This window comes from Eleutherodactylus coqui, chromosome 8 (genome assembly GCF_035609145.1).
Source record: "Eleutherodactylus coqui strain aEleCoq1 chromosome 8, aEleCoq1.hap1, whole genome shotgun sequence".
Lineage (NCBI taxonomy): Eukaryota > Metazoa > Chordata > Amphibia > Anura > Eleutherodactylidae > Eleutherodactylus > Eleutherodactylus coqui.
The window spans coordinates 156236776-156262097 of NC_089844.1; positions in this window are offsets into that span (position 1 = coordinate 156236776).

Genomic DNA, 25322 nt, shown 5'->3' on the forward strand with positions numbered 1-25322 from the left:
GGTTGAGCCCGTGGAACTTGTTCCTAGTTAATCAAGTTTTTGGAGCAGTAAAAGCAACCTAACTGATTTAATGAAACGTTCACTGGTGTACTAGCATTGGAGTCCGCTTTATGCCCACGATTGCTGAGGGTGTGTGCAGAGGCCGAGGTCCTCGGCGGAGTGAAAATCTGCCATGTTTGGGCACTGTAATTGCTTCATATTTAATACTTTCTTTCGGTTCCTTTGGCTCGCCTATGCAGTGAGTGCACAAATACTTCTCAAAGCGGTGTTTTGCCTGTCTGACACAAGTACACTGACTGACTAGGGCAGAAAGCAGGCCGAGGCCCTTAGCAGGGTGAAACTCTGCCGTGTTTGGGCACTCTGATTTCCTCATGTGTAATACCATGCTTGAGTTCCTTGGGCTCGCCTATGCTGTGAGTGCACAATGACTTCCCATTGTGTTGCTTTACCAGTCTGGCACAAATTCACTGGCTGACTAGGGTAGAAATGTGGGCTGAGGTCCTTGGCGGGGTGAAACTCTGCCATGTTTGGGCGCTCTGATTTCTTCTTGTGTAATACAATCTTTGTGCACCAACAGCATAGGCAAGCCCAATGAACTCAAAGACTTCCCATTGCGGTGTTGGCCTATCTAACACCTACACAGAATGAATTATGTGGGGACACATGGATTTCCCATTGCAATGTAACTCGCGGCACCTTGGGTCACACGAGATGGAGGCTGGGACTGAGCCTGACCCTGGGCCCGCTCACGTGCTTCCCACACAGAGTATTGCTGCATTGTGGAGATGTGTAGAAGTGCTGGCACCTGAGTCCCCTATATGCCCATGTTTGCGGCCCCTGACAATTTTGCGATGGAGGTGTCATGGGATTGGAATGATGATCGTACGTCAATTTATCATCAATTCTAAACAGCATTGTGGGCTATCGCCCACACTTTCAAAGAGGGTCGCTGCCTGGCCCTGCCAACCCTCTGCAGTGTGTGCCTCCGGTTCCTCCTCATCCAGTACGCACTTATAAATAGACATGAGGGTGGTGTGGCTATGAAGCGAGCGTGTGGCATGAGGGCAGCTGAACGCTGCGCAGGGAAACTTTTGGGTGCGCTGTGAACGCAGGGTTGTGCGGGGGGGTTGGACAGCAATGCCAGAATGTAACCCAGTAGAAGAGGCAGCGGTGTAACCTGCAGGCAGTGATTGTCCTTGGTTGCAGGTAGTGTGGTGCTCAGCTAAGGTGTGCCTTGCTAATGAAGGTTTGTCCGAAGTAAAAATTGTTAGGGGGGTGACGCCAGACTCTTGCCCCCATTGTGGCTTAATAGTGGGACCTGGGAACCTCAGATGCAGCCATGCATGCTGTCCCTGCCCTTCCCTATCTGTTTCTGTGGTGTTTCTATGACTTTTGGATGTTTTCTGGTGTTTGACAAGTCATCAGCTATGCGGAGCATCAGTCCCATACAAAAATGCTCGAGTCCCCCATTGACTACAATGGGGTTCGTTACTCGAAACGAGCTCTCGAGCATTACGAAAAGTTCTACTCGAGCAACGAGTACCCGAGTATTTTCGTGCTCGCTCATCTCGAGTCCTTATTAGTAACCAAATGTAATAGCTATTTGTTATTTGCTATTAGATATCTCTCTTTATGTCTCTTCAAAGTTGGGAGGCATGGAATCATTAATCTAAATTTTTTTTGGGGGGGGCTGGGATTCCTTTGACTGCCATAGTAGTCAACCATATAATAAAGCCTAATGCAGAAAGAATATAGGGTCATACTGCAAAGGATACATTGCCTTTTTTATGGGATCAACTCTCATATAGCATTCATGCTTTGTCTGTTGCATAATACCCAAATCTAGGAGATGATTTGTAAACTTTTAGTTATAGAAAGTAAAACAAATTCTTAAGAGATAGATCTTAGTAAAACTTTATGCCAAGTCCCAAGAGATATGAGTTTGATGATGTAACCATGAACAGCTTTCTTCCTTATGAGTAATATTAAATCTATTATTGTGAGGCCATGATTGTTCCAGCACAATATAAATCTTCCACACAACTGCCTCTCATTTCACTGAAGACTCTTACACTAAGACAAGCCTTGTGTTATTATACTGGTAAGTCAACCAGACATTTACACTTATATCATATAGTTATGAACTGTTTTACTACAGGGGTGAAATATGTTCACAGCTTAGGGAATTAAGTAATTTCTGTTAAACTGAGGTTTTAGCAAATTTGAATACAGGGTATTACATCAATATGTTGTGGACACTCACTTTCTAAACATACCAGTTCATTTTATGTTTTTTTTTTTTAAATATTCTTATCCGTGTTTTAGTATTTGCACTTTTGGAAAAGTGTATTTTATCTGTAAAGCAAAAATAGAATGGTGCTGTGTTAGCAAAAACTCTATGTGATGTGAAGTTAAAAAGCATACAAAAGTCTTATAGCTTTATTGGCTAATCATGAATTTTTATTTGGAAGTCTTCAGAGAACAGATACCAGTTTATCAGGTTCACAAATGAAGAAAATTACAATTAAATGATATTACCTAAACACATTTTACATAGGTCGATATACCAATAACCACTTCAGGACCGCCCATAGACTATAAATGTCCAGGCAGTCCTTATGTATCTTTGTGGGGACATTTTAAAAAACCTTACAGAAAATCCACTAAGAGCCCCCCTCAGTGTGCTGGAGCTCTATGATCTGTGAGTCTAATGACAGCTCTGATCATAGAGCTTTGCCTGGAGACCAATCAGTGTCATCTCTAGGCATGTGATGAGTGTGACAGCCAGTCACGGCCATCACAGTGAGAAAGCATCGCTGTGCCCTCCTCCTTCATATCAAAAGTCCAGCAGGTCATTTCATAAATAGGAAAGTTAAAAAATAAAGTTGACATAATATAGATATATTTATTGCCTGTTTTCTATGGTATGACGGTATTATGAGCAAAAAATGTAAATTTTTCAAAATTCTAATCCTTTAAAATTTTCTGTAAGTTTTGTATTTTTTCTAAATAACTGCAGAACATACCAACCAAAATTTACCATGGATGTAAAGTAAAATCTGTCACAATCTCTGAATCACTTGAATAAGTAACAGCATTCCAAGTTTATTACCCCGTAGGCCGGGCTTACATAGTCATATGCATAAAACGCTGCGTGAGTCGCATAACATTCTCCCTCTGTGGTGCTGGTGGTTACCTGGTGTATCGCAGCATATGCTAGCATTATTGTACTGCGCATGACAACATATCTCATGCATGCTGTCCTGCGCAGCCTTCCTGTTATTTTCCCTATCATTTTCCTAAGCTGTCACTTTGCAATCGTGCGTTACACATCACCCATACGCAATGTAATTAACATAACGATTATGCACCTACAGAGAGCAATGGATTCTCTCGCAGACACTACAAGGCAAAATAGAACATGCTGCATTTTTTTTTTTGTGCTCGCATATTATGCAATTCCGACACGCAAATGTGAGGAGAACTGCGTAATCCAATGTATTTGATTTCCTGCAAATCACTGCGTATCACATGCACGAAGATCATGCGTGTAATGCACGGCAATTTTACTGATCATAGCCTGATCATAATGTGAAACATGTCAGATTTGAAAAATTGGGCTTGGTCACATTGGCCAAAACTTGCTTGGGTGGCAATTGGTTAAAATAAGACAGAGTAATAACATCTTGTGTTTTGGAAGAGTAAAATGTAATACCTTATGAGTTCAAAGGTTAAAGATCTTGACTAATGGGTTTGAAGTCTCCATGTAATAAATTGTATGGAAGAAAACACAAAAAAAATATAGAAAGAAGTTTACATAACGTTATTGGTTTCAGAGAGAGAAACCCCAAAATGATGATGTTAACAATGCAAAGCTTTTAAGGCCACGTCGACCCCTTCAACAGGCTAATAGAACAAAATAAATTTCCACAAACACACACACATATATATATATATACAGTATATATATATATACATATATATATATATATATATATATATATATAAACACTTCTTCTGTTTTAGTTTTTATGCCTTATCATGTACTGTGTGGTTTGTGGCCAAAATGTTACCACCATATGGCTGGATAAACATAGAACACGTTAAGGCACTGGCTGCATTGGATCCCTCTGACTACTACCATAATGATATATTTCCAAAAGCACTGTAACTGATCATTAAGATAGCCAGTGACCCCTACTAGGAAGTGCTTTGCCTTCCCTCAGTAGCCTTCACACATAGCGGTGCCTGGACTGGAGCTACAGAAGGAAGGTAAAATACTTTCTGGTCGGTGCACTGTCCCACTAGAGGTGCTGGGGGCACTGTTGCCACCAGGGGCAACTATTACTGCTGTGTTTATTTGTGGCCATTATTACTACTCTGGAAACTACTAATACTGGGAACACCAGGGGCCACTATTACTATTGGAGGCACTTAGAGGGTGCGTGATTAGTATTGGGGGCCTACATCTATTAACATCCACTAGAAATTAAACCCTCCACATCTTTAGACCACCAGGGAAGATTTTAGTATGAAATAGGTTTATCTTATTTTCCATTGTCTAAACCTGGGTGCGTCTTCAAAATACAGTACATGTGTGGGCCAGTAGAGGGAGACTTAACACCTAATTTTTTATACTGTAGAGGACACTATGGCCTGCACCCATCAGCTGGCTGAGGGAGAATGGTTGTCACATCAGTCAGCACACAGCTAAGCATTTGCCAGCACACCTTTGTGTCTTTCGGTTCTATCCTAACTAGCCAGGGCCAACATCTCCTGCGCTTACTAGTCCAGGTTAATTTGTCCCTTTTCCATATAAGATCCAGCTCTTCCTGGCTGGGAATTGCCAATGATTTTCTGTGTTCCCTGAGCTATCAGCCTGTTCAGAGCTTCTGTGTGCCTGGCTCCTGTGTTTGGGTTTGTTCCCTATTTGTTTCTGTTGTGTGTCTGGTTATCTACTGTCCTTGTCTTTTTGTTATTGTCCATCTCTATTTTTGCTTTGTTGCCAGAACTCTGGTTCCCCTCGGACCCCTGTCCTCATGGAAGAAAGTGGGGCTGTCTTTTTCAGGATGAGTGCTCTGCTGTGAGGTGGGTTCAGTCTGGGGGGGGGGGGGGGGGGTCTGAGTGCCCGCTCTGTCCTTAACCTCACTCTTCTGTTTTGCCTGCATCTAGCCACCTGTATTTCTACTTTTCACATCCATTCTGGCTGCCCTTATCCCAGGTTCCTGTTGGCAGTCCAGGATAAAACGATGCTGCACCCCCACTCACCAGGTGAGGCAGACAGAGGCTCCTGATACACTTGCAGTCGGTGTCCACACGGAAATACAGTAAAGGAATGTACGGCGTGATGTCAGTGCTAGAAAGCACAAGGGGGTTCATGCTTATTGGCTCCTGCGCCAAGCGGTTACTATGCCAAAAAATCTCAGTATTTCAATTATCGTCAGCTCTTTTTGGTGGTTCTATTGGCAGCAGCTGATAGTAACTATCAATTCCTGCCTGTTGATATTGGGGCCTTTGGAAGTGCTGGGGATGCTAGCATTTTCAGGGCTTCCAGAATGGGTCGGCGGCTGAGTTTCAATGAGCTCTTCGTTCTGGGGCCCCAGAACTTTCCTGGGTCATCTGGACCAGAGGCCCCATTTGTCTTTGTGGTGGAGGAGGCTTTAGGGCTAGAAATTCATGTTATGTGTCTATTTGCTCGCAGACACATGGACACCAGGTCTCAGGTGTTTAATTACCGCCTTACACGTGCCTGGCGTTATCTGGAGTGTGCGTTTGGGATACTATCCAGTCATTGGCAAGTTTTGCTCGGTGCAATTCAGCTGGCTCCAGAGAACATGTGTGCGGTAATTCGCGCTAGCATGGTTCTCCATAATTTTTACCGGCAGCATAATATGGTTTGGAATGCAGAGGCAGCACAGCCAACAACTTTTGGGGAGGAAGTTGTGGAAGAGCCTGAACTGTATGGTAGATCTACCCAATCTGCTGTCTGTTGCTGGAACATCTTTGCGGATTACTTTCAGACACATCAGGGAGTGTTACCGTGGCAGGTGGACCATGAGCAAGGAGGCAGATACTAGCTGGTCTCTCCAGATAGTTTTTTTTTTTTTTAAAGCCGGCTGTGCCCTTTTTTTTCCTCAGTTAGATACTTATTGGCACAGTTAGGGACTCACAAAAAACGAGGAACTTTGACTTGGGTTGCAAGTTTGCACTAAACCGGCCCCCTGCCACTTTAAGAGCTATCTGTGCTACAGTATTCGTACTTTTCTCACAATTGTTCAAACAGGAGTGGAAGGCTGCCAATGTAATTAACCAATACCACATTCTGTCCCCCTCTAACATGGGCAAACTTTTCCAAGACAGTCTGCTTGCAAAGTATTTTTTTCTGGCCCGTGTACTAAAATGGCGATTGGTGTACTTGGCTGCAACCTGTGAAATCACATTTTGCCTAAACACACTTAGTTAGACACCATTGCGCTGGATTGTGCTTTTCCAAGGATATTTAAAACTTTGCTTTCCCCCTACTTTGGAAGGTAAATCATCCACACATTTGTTTGCCTTCCACCACTTACCCACAATCTTTTTCACTAAAAACTTGTTTTGGCTGCCCCCACTTCTCCTGGCAGGGATATCAGGTGTTAAAGCTGTGTTTTCTCTCTGTTAAGACATGGTCATACAAGTGGGTTTGACACACTGCTGCAACAGCTGCTAAAGAACGTTTTGATAACTACCAACCTTTGGCTTGCCCAACACTCACATAGACACATTTTTAGATGGGGAGAACTATGTTTGTTAAAAGTCTTAAATGCGGCGGCATACTCGCCTGTCAGTTGTATGTTGCATGCTGTCCAGGCTGTTCTTCCATAGCCTCCTAAAGGAGACAGTGAAGCAGCCTGGCTGCACCACGGATTTGTAAACGACCTGTACTGCAGAGCTATGGGCAACCCCTTTGGGCCAAGCTCCTTCCTGATTTTCAGCAGCGTTGTATACCCTGAAAGTTGAAGAGTGTAAAGGCTGTAAGTCAACTAATGTACTAAATGGTGGTGTCTATGAGCTGGCAAGGCAGTCAGCCTGCACAACCTGCAGACACTAGTTAGCCTCTTGGCTTAATGGACACAATGGAGGTCCAAACGATGATGACTATCATATTCACACCTGGATGCATAAGTATGCTACCTGGCCCCACTTCTATTTCCATGTTGACTGTGAAGTTAGTTATGTCCCCCTGTAGTTATGGGCTCAAGTGTGTGGTATTGTTTTTGAAGTGGCCCTCAGAAGTGTGATGGATGACGGTATGTAGTATCTGTTGCAGCCAAGCTTGATTTTTGTTTGCATTACAGATATTGCAATTGTTTTTCCATCAGGTGAATTTTCCATGGAAGCCCATCCACATATTTTTGTTTGGAACTTCAATGGCCACCCATTGTCCTACAATTTTTTAGAGGAAATTTGCAAAAGCTGCACTACGGACAACAGCGTATGCATCACCTTTTAACGTCCTACAGAAATGCTGTCTTCTTTGTGAAGGGTCTGGTGCATAGTATCATTCTGTTTTCTTTGTGTGCTTTATGTTATTTTCCTTCTATTACCCGTGTGTGTAGAGTTTCTCTTTTTTTTTTGGTGAAAAACTTTGTGGACAAATTTTTGATGGTCTCAAACTGGGTTCAGTGAAAATTTGTTTTGTAGCCAAAGTTTGTTTATTGGGGAAAAAAGGGAAAACATTTCAAGACTGTGGGAAAAAAAACTAAGTTTAGTGTCTCAGAGCATGTTCAGCAACACAGCTAATTCCTGCTTTCAAGCAGCTTAGCCCTCGGTAGACTCTAAAAGCTGCTTATGTGTCCTTGCGCACATATGTGAAATGTTTTAAAATTGTTCGGGATGTTCTTTGTGTGGTGGCTGCTGTAGTCTGCTGTTAAAATGTTTCAAAAAGACAGTCAAAGTACATTGGCCCTCAAGCTGTTAGGGCCATTTTCAATTTTTTTTTAAACCTTAAAAATTTGTGTTTTTTAAAAATTTGCCTACTCAAAAACCACCTTTCCCAAGAGTTTTTGACACTCAGCCAGATCCCTTGAAAGCTTACTGCCTACCTTTGTGGCTAATAATTGTTTGTGGTGTAAAATGTATTTTGTACAAAAAAAACGGATGACTAAATTTTAGTTTTTCTTGAATTATTATAGTATAAAATATATAGTAATAAATAGTGCTAAACATTAGCCATAAATGTGGCAAAGAGTCATAAAAACATTGTGGTCCACTTGGACGGCATGAAACACGTCTTCTGGGTCGAAATGCTGGACCAGCACAAAATGACGGCAAAGTATATGGCCCTCTTTGCATCCCGACAGCCAGTATTCATCGCGGCATGGATATATCAATGGGAGATGGTGTGGACCGTGCATAGCCGGGAGCTGGGTGGAGCCATCTTGGATCCATTGTTGGGAAGTTGTTTTCTCCCCACTGGATCAGGTTGGTCAAGCGCCTGTGGAGATCCTCAAGGCCATACTGCATGTTGGAAATTTAGGTCTGGCAGTGACCTGGCCACAATTTAAGGAGTCAAAAAAATGCTACAAGCATTCTGTACACATTGGCCAGCTTGGTGTTACAAGCAACAGTAAGTAGTGTGACCATGGCAAACAAAACTCTGCCTAAAGCATGCTTGGCTCAGCAGTTGCAGCGCACGCAGCTGGTCTGAATACACAATGTGAAGCCTAACAACTTTTAATGAAGCTTACCAAGAAAAGCGACAGGGCATTAGGCACCTATCCACCATCATGGCAGGTAAAAAACAAAACCCAATTTAAAGCTTTTAATAACTTGCATGGGCAAAACACTTAAAATGCCACGCTTGCTGTCCCATAAATGTGGACCCTTCTAGTGATTGTGTCCTAAACGCACTTTGAAAACCATGGCTTGTTCCTGAGGCAGGGCAGTAGAAGAGAAATTCTCTGCAAGTTTTGCAAACTCAAGCCAAGGTCACCCCAGCGCTGTCTGTCCCCCATAAAACTGCAGAGCAAGGAGTAAGGGGCCACACAGCGTCAGTGAAGTAGGCCGCCGGCTGACAATGTGTACACTATGCTGTTTATGCAAAATTTAAAAAGCTTTGAATTACAGCATGTTAACAAAAACACAAAGCAATATGTGATACAGAAATGTGGCAGCCTATTCCCCCGGGTTTTCTCAGTGCTAATGTGTGCACAACCTTGCCATGCACCAGTGGTTGTGGATGTGGGGGGAAAAAAATCTTTATCCTTGCCAGTGGGGAAAGGCCTGGCCCCAGGATAACAGAGGGACATCAGACAGTAATGGTAAAGGCAAGCATTAGTCACACCTCACTCCTACCAGCCTGTGCCAGTGCTGCCCTAAGCATAGTGACCAATGCCTCCTACCATGCAAAAATGTGTTTGGCAAAAATACATTGGACAAAGCTGTCATCAGAGCCAATAAATATACATTACCTTTGTTAAAGAAATGCCACGACGATAAAGACAATTAAAGACAAAAATTTTATTTCACAAAAAAGACAACCCCAATAACAAATTAAAAAGCAAGTGCCCTAACTAAAGAAAACGAATATTTCAGCAATTGCTTTGTAAACATTACTGCAAACAAAATAAGGCAAATCAGCACCCTATAATTTGGATCACTTGCGGCAGCGGGGCTGTGAGGAACAGTGAGCAGCAAGGGGGCGTGGCCCGTGCTGTCTTTTGGGGGCCGGCCCCTTGGCCTCCTTGCTGACGGCCTTGCTGACCTCAAAAGGCCCTGTGGCCTATCCAAAGGACCCTCCCCTTCCTGGCCCTCCAATGCCCCAGATACTTGACTTTGGCCCTCTGTGAAGGTAGACCGCATAGACAGCTTAGCAGGCCCCGGATGTCCACCATTGGGTGCTGCAGCATTAGGAGCTTCTAGTAGTGCCACAAGTGCTGTTGCCTCGGTGGGGGGTGGGGTGGTGGGCATTGTGATGCCAAATCAGAATTTCATGTCTGTTCAAATGTGATAGCAGAAGAGGGCTCTGGGGGAAGCCTTTCTTGGCCACAGACTGGGACAGAGGATGGCATGGGGAGGATAGGCTTGGCCGCACATTGGTGGGGAAATGCAGGCCCACTGGTGTGGGCGGAAGCTGGACTAATCTCGATGGTCAGAGAAGGATTGGAGAGGGGCATGGTGGAGACACAGGGTAGGAGGGAGTGACAGAGCCCTGTGTTGGAGGTGCAGCCCAGAGGGAGTCCCTTAAGAGAAGAGCTGGTGCATTGCACACTGCCCTGACCTGCAAACCTGAGGGAGCTACAGCTAACTTTTGAACTAAACTGAAAGTGGGGAGGGGTATAATAGTTCTCTGCAAACTCCTCAGTGTATAAGTTAGGCAAAATCTCTGCTGCTCTGCCCGTCAAATGGCAGAGCCAGTGCTCAAAGACCACCTCTGGTGGTGCAGTCCACTGCCATTGAGGCACCACTAGTCCAGGAACCAGAACACTTTGTGAGCTGGTTGCAGCTACAGGGTGGCCTTTAAAACTGCCTGAATGGCCCTCTTCACTGTCCCCTGCATCCTTAAAGGGACCTGACGACAGTGAGGTGCTATCCCCTGACAAAAAAAGGTTAGCCCAATCCTCGTCCATCTGGATTTTCAGGTATTCCAATACCCCCAGCTGCACCTTAACTCTGGCCGGAAGAGGATTGAACCCATCCGCTGGGGAAGCCATTAACCCACAATGTGAGGAGCCCCGCTGAGATGGCCTGTTCAACACAGGGCTCTGCTGTTGCTCACGGCAGGAGTCATGTGAGCCCCCTAAAGATGTGGAGGCCACCGCCTCCTCTGCCTCCTCCTCCGATGATGACAAGGAGAATTCGCCATTGAGATTGCTGGATCTCCTAATGGCATGATGTGCAAAAAGAATCGTTAGAGCATATTCTCCATGGCAGCAAAAAAAAAACCTGTAAAACACACACATGGCTCACCAAGGGAGACAAATTATCTCTGTCCAGTTTGAATGTTCAATTGTGCAAGGCTATCTAGTTATTTGGGAACCAAAGCATAGTTTGCTGATGCAAGGTATATTTGGCCCATTCTGGGCATGTGGGCTGAGCCTTCAAACACACAGACCTAGTAAGAAGGCTATAGTTGTGTGGGTTGGCCAGTAAGGGTCACCCAAATGACACATAACTATAGAGCAATTCATCCATACCAACCTTTGGAGATGTGGCTAGACCATAAAGAAGTTTGCCAAACACATAACTGGTGTGGCATTTGGAGGAGGGAAAAGAAGAGTATCAGACATTTGAAAAGACTTTGAAAAGGCCAGTTGCAATGACACCCAAAGGGAAATTCTGCCGGTAAGTTGAGTCAGTGGCTACAGACACTGACTGGCTAATTGCGCTAATTTCAAAAGATATACCTAAGCATTGAAAGGCATTTTTAAAGCAGAAAACAAACGAAAAAAAAGGGATAGAACTGGGAAAAAACTCTGCTAGAGAGTGTAAGATACACACTTTAGCAATTGCAAACTTTTAATTGCTAAGAAGTGTATTTCAATGCAACTCCCCCCACTTTCACACAAGGGCCCAAGTAATGCCTATACTTACGGGTTTAGCTCCAGCATGGGCCACAGGACGCCAAGAACATGGGCAAATTTGACGCACAAAGGCTCCGTGGAGGGCCTGCCAGAGCAGGCTTGTCAGCCCACCTCCCTCCGGAAGTGATCTTTGGATCGAATGCCACGATGTGCAAACTTCACTATAGGGGGGGGAATTTAGGCCATTACACCCAATAAGATAATTATTTACAGGAAACATCAAGTACCATACAAAACAGTGTGTCCAATAAACATGAACTAAATATGAATTCTTATACATTTCCATATTGCTCTTGAGTAGCAGGCATCATAATGAGAATGTCTGAGAGTAACTGAGCATTGACGGTACCATTGACAAATTCAATCACTTAACAATTTCTCTTAGGGTTCATGCCCAAGAACATATCGAGAAAACTCTGCGGGTCTCAACCGGTGAAAATTTGCTCTATCGGCAGAGAGTGCGTATCACATGCACACAGACATGTGCAGCGTGACTTTCTTTTTAAAAAAAAAAAAAAATTCCCGCTTTTTATTCCCCCCATTCTGTTTCAGAGCGGGCACGCGTATGAAAATGCTGCCCATACGCAATGTATTGTGTGTTAAACTAAGAGACATTCTTTTCGCTAACTCAATACTGAAACAGAAAATGATATTGTAGAGGAAGACAGCTCAAGTCTCTACCAAGTTCTTCTTTCTGCCTTCAAAACCTCCCCTTATATAGCAGTGGGTCACAGGTCACAGCACTCTTAGGTCCTACAGTTACAGTAAAAATACTCACCCCCGATCCTCTGCGATGTCCCGATGTCCCCGGACCCGAAATCCCCGTCTGCGCATGCGCGCCCGATGATTGACATCGGGCGCGTGCACAGAGGGGCTCGAGCCCCGGGAAATTCAAAATTCCTCTGCTCCTGGCTGCCATGTGTAGCCAGGAGCAGAGGGATGTCACAAGGGACATGATCACTGTTATTCAATGGATGACAGTGATCATGTAAAGTAAAAAAAAAGTGCAAAAAGTAAAAAATAAAAATAAAAAAGGGGTAAAAAGTTAAAAAAAAAGTGCAAAAAAGTAAAAAAAAAAGTGCAAAAAAGTAAAAAAAAAGTTTAAAAAGTTTAAAAAACTTGCGTTTCATTTCCCCCCACGGATCATATCCATGAGGGAGGATGAAATGACGTACCTAAGGCCCGCGGATTTATCCACGGACCTTGCCCCAGCTTCTGCGCACGCGCCCGTCGCCAATATGGCGGGCGCATGCTCAAAAGCTGTAGTAATTTAAAATCTCCCTGCTCCTGGCTACAAAACTGAGCCGAGAGCCTGGAGATTTCACAGAGATCCGCAGTGAGCGGTTCCTGATCACGTGTTCGCCGTTATCCAATGGATAATGGCGATCACGTAAAAGTTAAAAAAAAGGTGAAGGTTCATCTCCCCTCACCGATGCGATCGGTGAGAGGAGATGAAACTTTTTACTGGAGGCCTCCGTATTTGCACCCCGACGCAATCTTCTTCTGTGAACTTTCCGCGACCGCCGGCAAAATACCGGACACATGCACAGGAGTCAGGGAGCCCAAGAAATTTACAATCTCCTTGCTCCCAGCGACCAACGGTCGCCGAGAGCTTGGAGCAGTGACCGGACGCCTCGTTGAGCGGTCCCCGGTCACGTGAAAAAAAGGTAGCGATCTACCTTTGGCCGGTCTCACATGACCGGATAGGAATTACGGATTCTGCATGCATCTGATCCGCGGTAATACGCAGATCAATCGCATTGGATTACACAATTCCGCTCACATTAGTGAGTCGGAATTGTGTAATCCACTCGCAGAAAAGAGAGCGCAGCAGGTTCTATTTAATCGCGGATATCCGCAACATAGAGCCTATTGTGCTCCATGGTCGCGGATATACCCGCAGCCCATACGCAACTACCTTGTATACGGGCTGCGGGTACCTGCGTCATCGCTTAGCGACGGTGCGGGAAATACAAACAAAAAAAAAAGTGTACTGCGAATGGCCGTCTATGTGAGTAGGCAGTTATGCGCAGTACATTACGCAGCCATACGCAGGGTCACAGCCGGGCTCACAGCTGGGATCCGCTGCGCACCTCCGCAAGCGGATTCCGCCTACAGCTGCGTGACCCCGGCGTTATTCAGACCGCTACCTGTAATACGCAATTTACAAGAAGCCCCGGGAACGCTCACCTTCCTGCAGTTCCAGGAGCAGCTTGTTGAGCGTCTTCTGTGTGAGACCGCCGCACCTCATCAAGCTTACGGGGACTCAAGAAACGCTACTTTTTACACCCCATACCCGCCACTGAGGTCACGAAATACCCCCAAAAAGCATGAGAGAAGGGGGGATACCGGTTGTATTGCCCCATGTACCCATCCCAACCAGCCTCCGTAATTACCCCTGTCTTTGGAAATATTACACAGTTCACATTATTACTTTTATCTAAGATTTGGGGAACGCCGAAAATGGTGGAGGGGGGGGGGGGATTTTTTTAAGGTGTCAATTTTTATTCCGTACAAGTGGGCAATGGGTTTATTCAGTTGTGCCCTGCAATCCAACGGGTGTTCCCTCCATTATAGGCCTTGCCATGTTTCCTGTAATTAGACTAGGGCCACAATGGGTATGTTTTTGAACACGGGAAAAATGGGGGTATCCATTTTGGGGTGAATGTCTTCATTCCTATGTACACTGTACAAAAAAAAAAAGTTTTTAAATTGACAAAATTGCCAAAAAAAATGAAAATCGTAAGTTTTTCCTTCTGCTTTGCTTAGATTTATTCAAATACTGTGGGGTCAAAATATGCAATACACCCCTAGATTAATTCTTTAAGGGGTCTAGTTTTTAAAATGGGGTCATTTGTGGGGGTTCTTTATCGTTTTGGACACTCAATGGCTCTATAAGTGGGCAATGGGGCCTGGAATTTATTCCGTTGTACCCTGAAATCCAACGGGTGCTCCTTCCATTATAGGCCTAGCCATGTGTCCTTTAAGTAGATTAGGGCCACAAGGGGTATGGTTCTGAACACGGGACAAACAGGGGTATCCATTTTGGGGTGAAAGTCTTCATTCCTATGTGTGCTGTACAAAAAAAACTGTTTTAAAATTGATACAACTGCCAAAAAAATGAAAATTGTAATTTTTTTCCTACTGCTTTGCTTAGATTTATTCAAAAATTGTAGTGTAAAAATACACAGTACACCCCTAGATAAATTCGTTAGGGGGTCTAGTTTTCAAAATGGGATCATTTCTGGGGGTTCTCTGTCGTTTTGGCCGCTCAAGGGCTCTACAAGTGGGCAATGGGGCCTAAATCACCTTCATGCTAAATTTCTGTTCTGAAAGCCACCGAATACTCCTTTCATTTTGGGCGCCGTTGTGCATCCAGACGAAAGATTAGGGCCACAATGGGTATGTCTCTGAACACGGAACAAACAGGGGTATCTAATTTGGGGTGCAAGTCTTCATTCATGTGTGTGCTGTACAAAAAAAACAGTTTTTAAAATGACAGAATTGCCAAAAAAACGAAAATCACAAATTTTTCCTTTTGCTTTGCTTCAATTCATTCAAAAACTGTGGGGTCAAAATGGGCAGTACACCCCTAGATAAATTTGTTAAGGGGTCTAGTTTTCAAGATGGGGTCACTTGTGTGATGTTCTCTTTGGTTTTGGCCGCTCAAGAGCTCTACAAAAGTGCTATGGGGCCTAAAACGCCTTCAAGCTAAATTTATGTTCTGAAAGACACCGACTGCTCCTTTCATTTTGGGTCCCGTTGTGCATCCAGACATAAGATTAGGGCCACAATGGGTATGTTTCTGAACACGGGAGAAACGGGGGTATCCATTTTGGGGTGTAAATCCTCATTTTCATGGGCTCCATAGGAAAAAAATATGTCTTTAAAATGACATATTTGCAAAAATATGAAATTTTATTTTTTCTCCCCTAAATTGAATTAATTCCTGAAAAAACTGGTGGGGTCAAAATACTCATGACACCCCTCCGTGAATACATTAAGGGGTGTAGTTTTTAAAATGGGGTCATTTGTGGGGGTATCTATTATTCTTTTTTTAACCATTAAATTTTTATTGAAGCATAGAAAATGATATACAACAGATATTGCATGTGGTATACAATCAACAAACATAGTAATTGGGGGTATTCTAGACATATCATTACCACACCCTCTACTATAAATTCTAAGTTTTCTCTTAGAGTAGATCTCCACAACACTTAAACTAGTCATTTCTACTTTGTTCATATACTTTGTACACACAGACTTTGTCATAGTATAATGTGCTATAACTAACTCTCGCAAAATAGTCGTGTAGATCCATAGCGAAACATATAGCCGGAAAATTTACTAGGATAAAAGAAACATTAAACAGGATTGAACAAACACCAGGCATCACCAAACCTTATATACCAAAATTATGCAGGTTCCCTCCACATGCTCCACATCTCCTCATGTTTGTACATGGTATCTTCCCTGAATGCCAACCATCTCTCATATACCCTCTGTTCCGCCATTTTAACTCTTGTAATGTAGGGGGGGGGGGCAACTCCCTCCACTTCCCCGCGATCAAGGACTTAGCAGTCATCAGGGCATGCCCTGTCAGAAACCTAGTTGGGGGGGGGGGGGAGGTCTTCCAGGCCCAACAGCAGAAGAATCTGCTTTGCGTTTCTTTGTAAATGGATCCGCAGGGCCCTGTCCACCAGATTTAAAATTTCGTTCCAGTAGGTGTACAGCTTAGGGCAAGACCAAAAGACATGAGAAAGAGTGCCCCTTCCTCCGCACTCCCTCCAGCACGCACCATCTCCTCTCTGGAATCTACTACAAAGGAGTGCGGGGGTGTAATACCAACGCATATTAATTTTTATTTGCACTTCTAGTATTCCCATCCCCTTAGTAGCTTTCCCAGCCAACTTAAAGGCATTTATCCAAGTTTCGATCGGGATATATGTTTTTAACTCTTTTTCCCAATTTAACATATGCACTTTTTTGGTCGGGACTTTATTACCAGTCAGTATGTCATAGTAGGCTCTCGTCTCGGATTTATCTACGGTAGGGTGGGAAGAGATCTTTTTTATAATGTCCTGTGGTATTTTTATTTTGTGAAGTTGGGATTTCGACAGAAAATGTTGTATCCTCGAGAATTTATACGCCTCTCCCTGCTGTAAGTTATGTAAAGATCGAAAGTCGTTAAAGGTCTTTGCCGTATTTCCTGCCATTAAATCGGACACGTATCGTACACTTTTCGTTTTCCAATTTCTCAAATCCAGGTCCTGCAGAAACACACACACAGACCGCAAGACCCGACATGGCCTCCAAAGATGCCGCAAAGAGGAGTGGCCTGCATGTGTCAAGTCTTATGAAACTACTCTCCATGCCAACCCAACCTGCCCTGTCCTCCCGTAGGAGCCAGCACCTTGTTTGATTCAGGAGAGAGGCCCTGTAATATTTTGCTATATCTGGAATGTCGGCTCCGCCTCTGGACCGCCGCATTGCTAAAATAGACAGTGCCAGGCGCGACTTTTTTCCACCCCAAATATAATCCGACAATTGTTTTTGGATTCTTGATAACGTTATTTTTGAGGTGACAATCGGTAGGACTCTAAACAAATAAAGAATTTTAGGGAGAAGTTTCATTTTATACGTCATAATTCTGCCGTACCATGTCAAGTTGAGCTTATTTAGACGTTCTATCTCTTTCTGTAAAGAATCTAATAGCACGGGATAGTTAATTTTTTCCAGGGCGCTCGTGTTGGGGGACAAGTGGGTTCCTAGATACGGGATGTCGCTCTTTCTCCATTCGAATGGGAATTCTCTCTTTATTGCATCTCTCAAGTCCCCCGGTACATTCACTCCCAAGATCATAGATTTATTTATATTTAATTTATATTGCGAGACCTCGCTAAAATCCTGTAGGATTTGTTGGGCGGCTCTTAAGGAGCCTAGCGGATGCGACAAAGTAAGAATCACATCATCCGCGAAAAGTCCAATTTTATGCTGGCGGAAATTCAATGGGATCCCTCTAACTTCGGGCGATGCCCTGATAGATTCAGCTAGTGGCTCGACCGTAAGGACATACAGGATAGGGGACAACGGGCAGCCCTGTCTAGTGCCGTTTGTTATTTTAAAGGGCTCTGACAAAATTCCATCTACTAACGTCCTGGCTGATGGTGACGAATACAGGGCGCGGACAGCTCGTAACAGTCCCTCCCCATGCCAAATTTCTCCATGGTCTTGAAAGCATACTCCCAGTGAACACGGGCGAATGCCTTTTCGGCGTCAAGAGCGAGCATCACCGCGGGGGAGCGAGCAGATCTCAAAGAGTGCAAGAGGTTTATTATCTTACGTGTGCCATCCGAGGCCTGCCTCCCTTTCACAAAACCGACCTGATCGGAGTGGATGATCTCTGGGAGGATTTTTAGGAGTCTCCTTGCCAGGGTTTTGGAATAAATCTTCACGTCAGTATTTAATAATGAGATTGGTCTAAAATTTGAGGGGTCATCAGGGGGTTTGCCTTGTTTTGGTAGGATTACTATAGTAGCTTGCAGGGATTCTCCTGGAAAAGTGCCCCGTTGCATGGCTCTGTTAAAATTTTTTACCAGATATGGGGATAGTAATCCTTGGAATAGTTTGTAGTATTCGGCTGAAAAGCCGTCGGGGCCTGGGGCTTTTTGGTTTTTCATAGTTAAGATCGTATCTGTGACCTCCTCTGCCGACATTTCTTTATCAAGGTCTTCCGCCTGGGAGGGTGATATTTTTGGTAGGTTTAGTTTGTTTAGAAAATCCTCTATCGCGGCACCCCTCGGGTGGCACGTGGAGGGGTCGTCTTTCAAGTTGTACAAGTCACTATAATATTTACGAAATCTTTCTGCGATTTTTTTGGGGTGGGCTATTTTAAACTCTTTATTCTTTGAGTTCCACACAAAAGGAATACTCGCTCTGACTGTTTTTTTTTAAACTAGATTAGCCATCCACTTTGATGGTTTATTTAGTGAGGAGTAGATATTGGCTCTCCGTGCCGTGATCTCTTTATCGAAGTCACTTTGTAAAATATTTCGTAGATCAAGACGTGCTTTAATTAATTTATCATGGGAAAGCAACGACGGAGCCGCCTGCAGCTCGTCCTCCAAAAGCTGGATGTCAGATATTAAGGATTCTGTTTTTTTGAGCTTCTTTCTCTTATACCCGGCGCCCAACTTTATAAGGACCCCCCGCATAAAGGCCTTGTGGGCATTCCATAGAACATTGGGGTCTATGTCTGGGGAGTCATTTAACATAAAAAACTCTTCCAGGTTGTTTTTTATTTCTTTCTTGTATTCAGGAAGTTGCATTAGATACGTATTATTTTTCCACAATTTAGTCACCTGACGGGGCCTTCCCAGGGTTAGTGTTGTCATTGTCGGGGCATGGTCCGACCATGTGGCCGTACCAATTTCCGCTTTTGCCACTGAGGTGATTAATTGTTTGTCGACCAAGCATAGGTCAATACGGGAGAACGTTTTATGACGAGGTGAGTAAAATGTATACTCCCTTGACGATGCGTTGAGGCAACGAAACGTGTCCAAGAGAGCATTCCTCCGAAGCCAATGGCCAAGAGAAGCTGCCCTCTTCGTAGCGTGGTGGGTGGAGTCAGTGCTACCCTCAGGTACCAGATTAAAGTCCCCACAGAAAACCAGCGGGCCTCCTGATATTTTGGAAACTTTTTTCATGAGCTTGTTCAAAAAGTGTATCTGTTTTACATTCGGGGCATAAATATTGATTAGTGTAATTTGCGTTCCATTCAGACAGCCCACTAGAACTATATATCGACCTATAGGGTCGATAATCCGTTTTTCAACATTGAACGTTATGGACTCCCTGACTGCAACCAAAACGCCCGCCTGCTTCTTGAGGGCACACGCATAGGTAATATGGGGGAAACTCTTGTGTGACATGCGAGAACAATCTGTGTCAAGTAGGTGTGTCTCCTGGATACATACGATATCTGCGTTGCATCGGAGAGCCTCCTTCCATACGGAGCTTCTCTTATGTGGGGAATTCACCCCGTTGGCATTCAGCGAGAGTATTCTCAGCGCCATTTCCATTGGAACGGCGTAACGGAGCTAGGAGACGGGAAACCCAAGTAGTGAGCAATGCCTGTTGAAACAAAACTACAAACAAAACAAAAAAAACGTATTCTGGTTATGCAGTAATACACACAGCTTAATGGAGTGCATTTGAAATGCAGAAACGCGTTGCATGAGAGATAAAGACAGCAAAACATACTGACGTAAATAGGCAAGCAACTGCTTGCGGGCTCGTTTAGGGGGATGAAAGTTCGCAGGAGAGTGCGAGTGTGCAACCTTCACACCTGCAAGTCCATAATGTGGTAGGGCTTAATGGGTAGGTATAACAGTCCTGTGTGGCCACAAGGAGTAAGACAGTCAAGGGTCTCTCACCCGGGTTCCTCCAGGACGATTTTCTGCACGTGTGGGCGAGGGGTCGTTTATATTGATACCCCACATTTTCAAGGTAGCTTTAGCTGAGGCTGGGTCATGAAAGATGTGAAGGGAGTTTTCCTTTGTTGCGATGATTTTCGTGGGAAAAACCCACCTGTATGGGATCTTCGCCTCTCTCAAGGCTAGTGTGATGTCTGCGAAGTTGCGCCTCGCCTCCATGGTAGCTTGAGATAGATCGAGAAATAAACGTATCTCTGAATAAGGGCTCGGCAAGACCTTTAACTTCCTCGCGGCGCTCATGAGAGCCTCTTTTGTGCTATAATAGTGAATACACACTATAATGTCTCTTGGACTGGTATCTTTCAAGAATTTTGGTAATGGCAGCCTGTGCGCTCTATCTATCTTGAGCTCATGTTCAGGGATGTTTGGTAGAATTTTCTGGATTAGGCGAATAACATAGTCGTGGATTTCGGTGTTGGTGATCTTCTCGGGGACGCCACGTATTTTAACATTATTGCGCCTATTCCTATCCTCGAGATCTGCTATTTTATTCTGCAACTTGGTAACAGTATTCTCCAGGTCATAGTGCGCATCTATAATCTTGTTGTGAGATTTTACAAGCTCTCCCATTTTGTTTTCTGTGGTGTTCAGTCTATTATTAACCTCTAGGACTGAGGTATCCACATGTTGAGTTAGGCTCTTCAAATCTGCCTGGATTGTATTTCTTAAGGCCATTATGGCTTCTTTTATATAAAGTTCAGAGGCGGGTTTTTCTGTTGCATTTAAGTTATCTATTTCTCCCTCCATAACCACACCAGAGGCATTCACATCGGGAAAGACCCCCTCAGTGTCTACAGACATTTTCTGCCGCTGCTTAGCTGGGCTGTTGGAGGCAGAAGCAGGATGATCTTTCTGCAGCGTGGCCGCCACCATTTTGTTTTTTGTGTTGCGACCAGGGGGGACATTAGATTTCTTTCTGCCCTCACCCTCAGCTTCTCTTTTGCCTTGGGACAGTGTCACTGTCTCCTCTAGCGTGCTCTCTTCCTCCCCGCTACACCCAGGGAGCAGGACATGGGGGCTGCGAGAGTCCCTTACCGGGTCGCTGACTTCAGGTGCTGCCGCTCCGTCCGCCGCCATTTCCAAGAGGGGAGCGCGCGGAGCGAAAAACTCCTCTAAGCGTGTCGGGTTGGCTTTAGAATTCCTTCTCCGGGACGCCGCCATGTACTGTGGAGCTTCCCCTTGCAGTGCAGAGAAAAAGGTAAGCCCTCCGTTGCTTTACCGGTCGCTGAAGGTCGCTACCGAGCGGAGCCTATGCAAACACGGCCGTCTCGGTCCTTCACCAAACCACGCCCCCGGGGTATCTATTATTCTGACACTTATGAGCCTTTGCAAACTTGGCTTGGTGCAGGAAAACAAAGTGCTCCTCAAAATGCTGAAAAGTAAAGTTAAATTTGTACGTCCTCTAAATGGTTAAAAAAAACACAAAAGTTTTTCAAGTGTGCATTCAGAATAAAGTAAACAGATGGAAATATATATCTTATCAAAAATGTGTACAGTATGTTTGGACATATTTGAGATATTACAGTTGAAAATGTAAAAAAATGACAATTTTTTCAAAATTTTTCCAATATTGGTACTTTTAATAAATATACACAATTTATATCGGTCTCTTTTTACAACCTAAATGAAGTACAACATGTGGCAAAAAAAAACAATGTCAGAATCACTTGGATATGTAAAGCCTTTATGGAGTTATGCTACGTTGAATGACGCATGTCAGATTTCCAAAAATTGGCTCCGACACTAAGGTGCAAACAGGCTTCGTCACTAAGGGGTTAAGGAAATGTTAACAGAAAAAAAAGTAGAAACGAAGAATGAAAAAGGAAGAAAGAAGGGAAAAGTACTAAAGTAAAAAGAACAAAAAATAAAAAAAAGGAAAAGGAAGGAGTAAAAATAATAATTTTAGTGTGTTTATTGGGCATTGACTGCCCGAGGTATGAGTTCATGCCAAACTGAACTTTTAGCAACTTTCGTCCTACAATTGCGTTCTATTGCTCCAGTTTACTCAATGATACCAACAAGGATCATAAAGTTTTCCTTTTTTCCCTCTATTTTTGTTGAAATTTCATATATTACTGTATGTACTTAAATCTATAATGCATTTTGTATATTTTCCCTAGGATGCTAAGAATATGTTAGTGAAAAATCAGACCTCCATTAAATATTTTTATATATTGACATTTTCTGGAGACACAAGATATAAATCATTAATTTCCATTCTCTTCTTCTTCATATATGTGGTTGGAGTTCTTGTCAATTCTTCCATAATCACAGTCATATGTCTGGAAGTTCAATTACATAAACCAATGTACCTCTTTATCAGTAATTTGTCCATTGTAGATATATTTTGTACATCGGTCACTGTTCCTAAATTACTGCACATGTTACTGTCTGGAGATCATATTGTTTCCTTCTCACAATGTTATACTCAGTTTTACTTTTTCGTACTTGTGGTATTTGCAGAGGGAATTCTTCTATTCATTATGGCTTATGATCGATATGTTGCTATCTGCATCCCTTTACATTATCATAAGATCTTGAGTCGCAGAAATTGCATCCTGATAACTATTGGGATTTGGGTGACTGCCTTTTTAAACGCTTTACTATTTGTAGTATCAGCTTTGAACATGTCCTCCTGTCACTCCAACATCATCCATCAGTTCTCCTGTGATCCTAAGTCACTAACAAGGACTACTTGTACAACCACACAAATGTTTTCTGAAATAGTTGGCATAGAGATTTTGTTTTTTGCTTTTATTCCAGTGTTGGGCACTTGTATTTCTTATGTTAACATTTTCTCTGTTATCTTCAAAATGAAGTCAAAGGAAAGAAGAAGGAAAGCCTTCTCTACCTGTTCATCTCACATCACTGTCATCACTATTTACTATGGGACAGCTATAATAGGGTATCTGATACCACCTTACTCTGATGTTCTGGACTCTGTCTTTAATATAGTATATACAACTATCATCCCCATAATAAATCCCATTATATACAGTCTACAGAACGCCAATGTACAATCTGCATTGTTTAGGTTTGTAAAGCAATTGTGTTTTTTAAATAACAGAGTGGAATTGACACACAAAGTAAATTAGAAAGCCGAAGAACATTCCTTTATATACAAATGACACCTTACACAAATGTTTGGATATCTGTTGAACCACTAATCAAAGTAGTCAAACTTTCTTTGTCTGAATGCTCTGGGCTTTCTATCTTACCATGATGTATTAGGATTAAAGATGAGCGAGCGTACTCGGCCACGCCCCTTTTCCGCCCGAGCGCCGCGATTTTCGAGTACTTCCGTACTCGGTCGAAAAGATTCGGGAGGTGCCGTGGGTGAGTGGGGGGTTGCAGCGGGGAGTGGGCGGGAGAGGGAGAGAGAGAGGGCTCCCCCGTTCCCCGCTGCTACCCCCGCTCTGCCACGCCTCCCCCCGGCGCCCCCTGAATCTTTTCACCCGAGTACGGAAGTACTCGAAAATCGCGGTGCTCGATCGAGTAATTACTCGAAACGAGTACGTTCGCTCATCTCTAATTAGGATAAATTCACTGTACATTTGGGGTGTCCTTTTGGTATATACATATATGTACATGGCCATAGACTTAGTAGACAAAGGAAGAGTGTCCTTTTAGCATATTTGTGTCCACATTAGATCGAGATCCTGCTGCCCCAACTGTTATGAAAGGCAAGGTCAACTGCACATTTCAATATCTCTCTTCATAAATGGAAACTCATTTCCTAAATAGGTAAGTTTAAAAAAAACTCTGACATAATGCGGACATAAGTTAAATGCTATTTATTAACTTTGTTGTGTGGTATGAAAATGTTAAATTTTGGAAAATGGCAATTTTTTCAAATTTTCTATAAATGTTGGATTTTTTTCTGAATAAACGCAAAGCATACCAACCAAAAATTACCATGGATATAAAGTAAAATCTGTCACGAATAAACATTCTAAGAATCACTTTAATAAGTAATAACATTTCAATGACAAATGCTCATCTTCAAAGCTTACTGAACTACACACTGGTGTTTCAGTAATGTTTGCACTTTATGTGTATTTGCGCTTGAGTGGTCACGTAATTTCAGTTATCAGACACTTCAAGTATTCTAGCCAGGTAGGCATTATTTAGGAGAAGCAGTCTTCGAGGATCTATATGTATCCCTTATTGGATGGCAATTACCTATGAACAGTAAAGGACTGCTACATACTCCTTATCTGCCGTCTAAACATCGAGGCTATAACGTTCATGTTCCATGTAAGTTTGTCTGAGTATTAGTTTTATGTTTTTCTGCCTCAGGAGTGAGTATACACACACACACACCTGATGTATATCTCCCCCTCTGGCATTACATGTGCCCCACATCTATGCGGTTTTAAATTAAATTAATAAAGAGTATCTTTTAGCAAGTCTATTCTGTGATGGGTATATCAGCTATTGCTAAAAGAGGGGACTTAATCCAGTGGCAAAAACCTGACTGAAATGAAATTGCATTGCTGCATCAGTGTTTCTTCTAGCTCAGGTATTGTGCAGGAGCCTTGTCCGTGACAAGAATACATTCATTAGCAATAGAGATGAGCAAGCACCAAAATGCTCGGGTGCTCGTTACTCGAGTCGAACTTTCAGTGATGCTCGAGAGTTCGTTTCGAGTAACGAACCCCATTGAAGTCAATGGGCGACTCGAGCATTTTTGTATATCGCCGATGCTCGCTAAGGTTTTCATTTGTGAAAACCTGGGAAATTCAAGAAAGTGATGGGAACGACACAGAAACGGATAGGGCAGGCGAGGGGCTACATGTTGGGCTGCATCTCAAGTTCCCAGGTCCGACTATTAAGCCACAATAGTGGCAAGAGTGAGACCCCCCCCCCCCCCCACACTGTCAGCATAAAGATCGTTCTCCTCTGCCACAGCTGTAACAGCTGTGGCAGAGAAGAACGATGTTAGGCCATTGAATTCAATGGAGCCGGCAATACATCTGATTGGTCCCGCTGAGCCAATCAGAGGCAGCAGTCACACACCCATTCATAAATTCATGAATGGGTGTGTGAGTGGAATCTGCCTCTGATTGGTCAGGCTGTGACCAATTAGAGGCAGCTGATTCAGCAGGCGGGGATTTTAAATCCCCGGCTGCTGAATACTACTCACAGCTGTTCAGAGCAGTTCAGGAGGACTGCCGCTGGCCGCGCTGAACTCCGTCTGCCGGGACCAGGTGAGTATATATATATATTTTTTTTTTACACATTTCTGGATGAATTGCAG